Source organism: Tupaia chinensis, unplaced genomic scaffold, assembly GCF_000334495.1.
Source record: "Tupaia chinensis unplaced genomic scaffold, TupChi_1.0 Scaffold149560_1, whole genome shotgun sequence".
NCBI classification, from domain to species: Eukaryota; Metazoa; Chordata; class Mammalia; order Scandentia; family Tupaiidae; genus Tupaia; species Tupaia belangeri.
The window spans coordinates 1,644,464-1,652,842 of NW_006209405.1; the positions used below are offsets into that span (position 1 = coordinate 1,644,464).

Here is an 8,379-nt window from a genome sequence, read left to right on the forward strand (position 1 = left end):
CGTGAGTTCTAACCCACTGGGTCCAGGACGCGAACCATGGTCGACTACGTGGGAGTCCAGCGACATAGCCATTACGCTAACTGCTGGTTCCCACCTTCAATAACTTTTAAAAGTGGATCACTTAAGAATTTTTCTATGTTCATTATTCCACTGGTGTAGGCTCTGGGGCTAGAAGGATCTGGACTTGGTCTTTCCCTTACTAAATATACAAATTTGGACAAACTACTGAACCTTTATGTGCTGTGGTTTTTTCATCTCTAAAATGGAAATAGTAATAGATTCATCTGATAAAATAGCAATATTTTATAGGATTGTAAAAATAATAAGAGAATGAATATAAAGCATTTATTATTAGTGTATGAAACAGTAAGAGTGCTCAATTTATTTAGCTATTGTTTTTATTCTTATTAGTTGGTTCTTTGTACGTTAGTTACCTTGGTCTTCCTTCAATAGCTACATATCTCATTCCTTCATGTATTTCTTCCCTCTATTCAAATGCCATCTCATCAACGAGAATTTCACTGTATTTTAACATAGCAACCAACCACAGCACTGTTTCCCTACTTTGTTATACTGGGTTGAATTGTGTCTCCTCAAAAGATATATTCAAGTTCTTTTGTTGTTGTTGTTAAAGAATTATTTTTTCATTTTTTAAATTTACGCATTCATTTATTTTAATTTGACCAGAGAGAGAGAAAGTGAGAAAGCAAGTCACTGGGTCCAGGACTCGAAGTGTGATCAGCCACGTGGGATTGTCCAGTACTTTAACCACCTCACCATTTGTGGGTCCCGGATATATTCAAGTTCTAACCCCTGATACTTGCCAATGTGAATTTATTTGGAAATAAGATCTTTGCCAATGTTATCCATTAAGATGAGATCATGCTCTGTTAGGGTAAACTGAGTCTGGTGACTGGTTGCCTTCTAAGATTAGTGACACAGAAATCAATACAGACACACATGGAGTGTGCCATGCAAAGGCAGAGACACAGAGACTGGAGTGAGGCATCTACAAGCCAAGGAAGGCTGATTGACAGTAACTACAAAAGCAAGGAAGAGGTGGGACCAGCAGTTAGCATAATGGCTATGTCGCTGGAATCCCATGTAGTCAACCGCAGTTTGCATCCCGGACCCGGTGGCTTAAACTCATGCCGGGCCCAAGATCCCGAGAGGAGAATGGAGGAGAAGGGATTGCAGCATGGCCATCCCCCCTGGAGGGTGATTTCTCGCTTTCTGTCTCTCTGTCTCGGCCTGGAGGTTCTCGCTTTCTGTCTCTCTGTCTCTCTCTGTCTGTCTGGCGAGCACACGCGCCCTATAGCGAAAACCTCTTAAAAAAAAAAAAAAGCAAGGAAGAGGCAAGAAAGGATCGTTCTCCAGCACCTTTGGAGGTAGCATGGCCTGCTGATACCCTGACTCTGGACTTCCAACCTCCAGAACCATGAGACAATAAATTTCAGGGGTTTTAATTTTTTAATACATTTTTTAAGTGTTTGCTATAGAGCACATGCACTCACCAGAGAGACAGAGAGGGAACGTGAGAAAGCACCACTCTAAGGGGGGATGACCACACCACAATCCCTTCTCCTCCATTCTCCTCTCAGGATTTTGGGAACGCATGCACACGCTCCTCATGTGATATTCAAACCACTGGATCTGGGATTCAAACCATGGTCAGCCATGTGGGAATCCAGCACCTTACCTACTACACCAACTGTTGGCCTCAATAGTAAGTTTTAATATGTGTTAATACAAGTTCCATTTTGTGATTCTTTTTTTTTTTTTTGCAGTATTTTCTTGACAATTCTTCCCTGTATACTCTTACAGAGAAACATTACAATTCTAGTGAAGCTTGGAAACTGCTCCTTTGTGATGCTGATTAGACTCGTCTTAAATGCAGCCATGTACTGTACATTGGCCTCTGCCTTTATCCCTCTGCCTCTGTCCTGATTTGAATCATCTCCTGTTTGTAAGATAGTCTCCTAATTAGCTTTCAGCCCAGTATGCTCAAGTCAGTTTCTACATTGCTATCAGAGAGATCTTATTAACAGGTTAAATTTGGGGTCCTGTGCATGGGATTACCTTTACTTTTCATATGAGACAAGCTCCCATGATCTGACTCTAGCCTATGAAGGCCCTTACACTCACCAGACATTCTGAACTTAGCACAGCTTTTTAAATTATTATTACTAATTTTGCCAGAGGGTTCATGCACTCACTGGGGTATGGGCTGGAAGAAGCAAGAAAATACTTCTCATGAGGAATGGTCACACCACAATCCCTTTTCCTCCAGTTCACCCTCCTTTGGGACTTTGGGCATTCACAGGCACTCAGTGTGTTCTCAAGCCCCAGGGTTCAGAACTCAAACCACACAGCCGGCCATATGGGATCCAGCCACCCTAACCACCAGGCCATGGGCTGGCTCCTAAGCCCGTCGTTCTTTAGAAGAGTCCCCCATCTGATTTCTTCCTTCTCTTGCTTTTGTTTTTCAGAATTGATGCTGCCTAAAAGATCCTTCACTGGCCTTTTTTGCCTGCTTTTAACACCCCTGGGGCACTTTCTCTTGGCCCAGTCACACTCTAGTCCCAGCCTGGGTCACAAGCTCTCTTCCCTCCCTCCAAACTTCTAGCTTAGCATTGATCATATTGATCCCTAACTATTTATCAAAACCTTGAGCTTCTTCCTGGGCCACTTCTTCCTGGGCCTCAGTTTCCTCAGATACTGAACAAGGCCTGGGGTCAGCCAGTGGCCTGGTGATTAGGGTGGCTGGATCTCTCATAGCCAACCATGTGGATCCAGCAGCTTGAAAACTACACCAGGAGCATGTGGGTACATGCCTAAAAATCCCAAAAGGAGAAGTGAAGAAGGGACTAAGGCATGACCATCCCCCATGGGGAGGTGTTTTTCTTGCTTTCCCCTTTCTCTCTCTCTCTGTCTCTGTCCTGTGAGAGAATGCACCCTCTGGCAAATCAAAACAAAATAAAGCCAGACACTTATCTGTAAGGCTTCTTTTAGCCAGAATATTATACAGTAACTTCACCCATTTTTCTATCTGTCCCTTGTTTCAAAACTAACGTGACTGGGGGCCGGCAGGTGGCACGGTGGTTAAAGGGCACTGGACTCCCACATGGCTGACCACAGTTCAAGTCTCAGACCTAGTTGCTTGCTTTCTCTTCCCCCCCCTCTCTCTCTCACACACACACACACACACACACACACATACACTGTCCCTCTCTGGTCAAATTAAAATAAATAAATAATTATTTAAAAAATTAATGTGACTGATAATTGCCAAAAAAAGCAGCTTCTAAGTCAACACGTTTGGATTAATTAATGCCTATGCTGCATCACCTTTCTGTCTAGAGAGAACTAATACCCATACTGCTGACCTTGGAAAACCATAGAATAGTAAGTTATCCTCTGAATCAAAGGCAGAAATTATACATGGTAGTATTTCTGCTGAACTTAGTAATTCTTTGAAAATGCATAAACTATATATGGTATATGTATATATTACTAATTTTGCCCATAATTGATTTTAATGACCCCATTTCCAAATATTCTAGACAAAATATTTAAATGCAGAGCACGTTTAGAATTATTTGATACATCTAGCTGTAACAAGAACAGAATCAGAACTTTTGAAGCTAGAAAGGGCCCTAGGATCATCAAGGTCAGCCCCAATTTTAGATGAAGGAATTAAGACTCTTAACGGGCACTCAGAGTGGCCTACCCTGGGGAGCACAGCCCCTCCACACATGCCTATTAAAAGTGGAAACTGCAATAACCCTCTGCATACTAGCCACCTTAGGTAAAGCACCAGCGAACCGCTAGAGACAATAAACTTGTATTATTAAAGCGGAGGTTTGGTGGTGTTAAGGATTATAACAAATAAGCTTTAATCCCCTCTTTTACTGAGCTACTTTATTAGAGGGAAGGGAGACCTTTGCTTTGCTGCCACATCAAACTTAACTATGATTAGGCACCAACAAAGTAGTAAGCATTAGACAGCACAGGAAATATCTGTAGAGTTCTTTATGTTTGTATAATTGCCTCAAGCATTAGTCACTTAAAAAAAGTCACACACACATACTTAATACTGGAAGACAGAATTTACTACTCTAAGTCTCTTTTCATTAAAACTGCACTTCATCACTAACAATTAAAATCCATCCTCCCCCCAACCACCACCACCACCACCACCGCCACCACCACCACCAAAGAGAACTTCCTTAACCCACGTATCCTTGAGGTTGACCAATGTTATCACTGTATTTGCCCTAATGAGGAAACGGAAGCCTTAGGCAACCAGCTCAAGGCTAAAGTGCAAATCAGTAAGCGCTCCCTCCTCTCCCTGATTAAATTGGACGGATGTTATGAGGAAAAATTAAAAGGGTTTCAAAATGAGAAAATTCCGTGGCACCAGGAAATAAGAATGACACATACCGATACCATCTTTCGTTTGCCAGCACCTTTCTGATTAGACCTAAGCGTCCATGTTGAAGGCAGTAAAGTGACCATATGCCTCGTGTTTTCCATTCGCCAGACATGACAAGTGAATATGAAAACATGGAACTAACAAAGTGAACCAGGACCCGCCTAGAGTCCTTTCCAGGTGATAACTTTGAAAGGTAAAATAGACAGCTCCCTTTGTTGACTTTATTTGTCCTAGAAGCTCACGTCTTTGGTTCTTTCTGAGCAGCGGTTCTCCAAGTGTGACCTCTGGACCAACATCACCAGTACCTACCAACAGAAATGCAAAGGCACAGGTCCCACTCCAGACCTACTAAATCATCTCTGGAGATGGGGTGGCTATCTGTGTTTTAGCAAGTCTAATATTTAAGAATCACTAGAGGATCCAAATCGCCTTATCTTGGTGGCAACTGGCTCAAGAAACCTGACGCTTTGGATTTAGTCAATATTCACTTTTACCTTGTGCTCTGTCAAAGGAACCAGCAGGGAATCAGTCATTTCTGCTTTACGTTAGAAACCCTACAGAGCCCCCTGACCCCTAAATCCTAGTAGGGTTAGGGTTAGGGTTAGGGCTAGGAGTCCATGTCCAGGTTTCCCTTTACTAGCCTCTAAAGCCAGGTGGCCTCTCCATCTCAGTGGTCCTTCCACCAAATGCTCTTTGGAGAGAACCCCCAATGAGAGGTTAGCTCTCCTGTTAGCTCTCAACTGTGCCCAGTTCTTCAAAGGCAGGCAGCACACTGGTCTCCAGCTTTGCATTCCCTTCATAAGGATGAACACACGTACGTAAAATCAGTACATTTTGTCTAGCATAATAAAACTACCAAACACAAGGCCTTTTGGTACTTTATGTAGATGCAAACTTGAAAAGCAGCTAAGTTCAGAAATGGCAAGATTGGAAGATTGGAAGGTGTAATAGCAGGGAGGGCAACTGTGGATACTAGACTGTATAGGAGGGGGTAGGAGGGAAGGGATCAGGGCAAAAAGCACACACATTTAATAGACCCAAGAAAGAAAAGCTATCTTCTGATGGTAATGTATATGGGTAATGTCTTTGACTTCACTAATAACGTACTGCATTCGTGCTGGGAACAAAAATCTGTCAAATATGTCGTACATGACAGAGATGCACCGTGATTAAATGTGAACAAAAAATGTTTTTAAAAAAGAAAAGTGGGACCGGCAGATGGTACGGTGGTTGGGGCGCTAGACTCCCGCATGGCTAACCACAGTTCAATTCTTTGACATGGCAGCTTGCTTTCTCACTTTCCCTCTCTCTCTCTCTCTTTGGTCAAATTTTAAAATAAATAGTGATGATAAATAAAACCAAATGAATAATTCTTTAAAAAAAAAAAAAAAAGAAAAACATCTATGTCTAAGTTTTCCTTTAGGACTCCTACCACTCAGAAATCGTTTTTTTTTAAATCCTCATTGTTCATCTTTGAAAAAAACCCAGAGTCTAACTGTTTTAGATCTACAAATTCCATTTATTTTGCAAATCTGAGGTCCATTTATATTCAGTATCAATCTGATCATTCTCCGAATTACCAAAACACACATTTCAAAATTACAAATACATTTTACTTCAAATACTTATCATGCTTTTTAAAAAATCCAAATACATTTCAAAAACATTTTTTCACTGCAGTAAGGAGAGAAAGGATTTTACCATCTTACTTCAATACTGATCAAAAATGTCGCCAGCAAAGGTCCTGCGGTTTACAGATGGATACCGTGCAATTTTTCTCCTATTATACTAATCAAAATTGCATCGTGATCCACCCGACAACAGCAAAACAGGTCATTTTACAATGAAAAACCATCGGCATTTACAGCTTTCAAAAATTAAAATAAGATGATGATAAAATCCTCCTTTCTTCCACAGGCCGGGACAAGTGCAATACTTTTTCTAAAACACAAGTAATGCAACAAATCCCCACCCACAGATGAACGGGTCCGAATGCTGGAGATGCGCGTGAAGGTGTCCACAAAGACGGAGAAAGCACACATGATCACAATCAGTTTTGCATGGATTTGCACAGCCATATACACATATATACGCTGAAATGCAAACCTGCAAAACTAACTGTAAGTAGCAGTGTCTTGGCACAGTCTCCATCAACAAGAGATTCATTATCCAAGAGTACTGGAAGTGCCCACACTACAGTAGAGTAATGCCAAAACTACCTGCACTATGAGCACTTTGGTACTGCCAGGACCCAATCTTATCCTTTGTACCCGAGTGTACACCACACACGGTCCCCACCATCTGTTCCCGGCAAACAATGAAAAAGCAAAAAATGGAACCATTGACATGTGTCCTATTCAAATGACTCAACACATAGTTTGCAAATGCTGTATATTAGGCAGCCTGTGCCAGAAGGGGCATTTAGGGCAGTAGATTCTAAGCTGCTTCACTAACTGCACTAGATACACCTTAACACAAGAGACACATTCGAAGGAGCAGCTCCAAAGCATCCACAACTTAATTATGCACAGACTCCGGTTCTCAGTAGCCATTGATTAAATCACCATGGTAATGTAAGAAGTGCTTGCATTGCAGTAGATCTCAAAAAGCTACCTGCACTGTAAGCACTTTTACATGGCCAAGGCCTATTGCTGTAGCACCACTGCGAGTCTTCCATAGGCTCTTCTGTTCCATCCTCATAGATCTAGGCGCTCACCTGGTTTGAAAAGAAAATAATAATAATAATAATAATAAAAATCATGAGAAACGAAACAAGTAAACCATGAGTTAATATTCCTGAAACAAGCTTTCCTTTGGCTTAGACAGTCCCAGCTAGGTTTTGCTGTTTCAACCAAATCCTCAGAAATATTAATAATCTGAATTATTTACACAGAATTGAACATGAATAACACTGGCAATTTCAAGAAGTCCAATTGTTAAGTGTGAGCAGATTTGGGGCTCTCCCTCTCCATCTACGAGGACTTGATATGTGCATCCCAGTAAGTCTGCAGGCCCATTATATTCACTGTGATTTTCCAAGAGGTAAACCCAGAGAACGATGCCTGTAAAAATCAGGGTTATTAGTCTTGTGCTCACACAGAGCGTTGGGGCTCCATCCCCAAAGCGACTCTGTTCAATTAAATGAATATTCCCCTGCCCCCACTCCATTAATAGAAAATGAGAGAAATTTTAGAGCTGGTTTAAGAAACACAGCCTTATACTCTACATTAAAGCACAGATGGCCTAGAGATGTCACATTTTGATCTATTTCAAAGGGCTCTACTTCTGTTTAAACATTTATGGACCCATTTTCTCCATTAAACCGAAAGAAGGCAGATTAGCTTTTCTTTCCTTCGGGTCATTATCTTCCATAAGACAACCTTCTCCCATTTCCAAGTGCTTATTTTACCTAAGAACATGCAGCCAGAAAGTGGGCCTTCTGTTCTGAAAAGGTTCAGGAGCCTCCCTCACCTCTTACATGACAGGGTGTTAAAAAAAAAAATTCAAGAAACTTTTCAGAAGCACAGAGTTGGGAATAAATGATAAGGAACTTTAAAAAGTTGGATTCACATCATGATACCCCATGCCACTGACTCAGTTTTTAAAAAACGGAACTGATTCTTAAAAATCAGAATAAATCTGAAGTCAATTTTCTGGAAGGGAGGAATATAATTAGCATAGAAAGAAGAGGAGTTAACATTTTTCCTTCTTAAATTAGGCTTCTCTGTCTGAAAAGTTTTTTTTCCCCTTTCCATTAAAATAAAACACCCAAATTTGACTCAAGAACAAAGTATGTGCAGAGTCGACCTGGCAAACCTGCGCCTCCTGGTTATTACCTTTCTTTAATAATCCGTTCATCGGGTGTACATCGCACGCGCTGGGCAGTCACTCTCCTACCTCTTTGGATGGTGGAAAGGAAAAACCCCCCGTCTACACCCGCCTTT

The 8,379-nt window shown here is 41.4% G+C and overlaps 3 non-coding genes across 3 annotated transcripts; all 3 read right to left on the reverse strand.

The window, feature by feature from the left end:
• Nucleotides 1-6,187: 6,187 nt before the first annotated feature.
• On the reverse strand, nt 6,188-6,252 carry MIR363 (microRNA mir-363). Its single transcript, NR_129473.1, has one exon. It is a non-coding gene; the product is annotated as a microRNA mir-363 (primary transcript).
• Nucleotides 6,253-6,348: 96 nt separating this feature from the next.
• On the reverse strand, nt 6,349-6,409 carry MIR92A-2 (microRNA mir-92a-2). The gene has a single exon (NR_129448.1). It is a non-coding gene; the product is annotated as a microRNA mir-92a-2 (primary transcript).
• Nucleotides 6,410-6,485: 76 nt separating this feature from the next.
• Nucleotides 6,486-6,551, reverse strand: MIR19B-2 (microRNA mir-19b-2). The gene has a single exon (NR_130601.1). It is a non-coding gene; the product is annotated as a microRNA mir-19b-2 (primary transcript).
• Nucleotides 6,552-8,379: the final 1,828 nt, after the last annotated feature.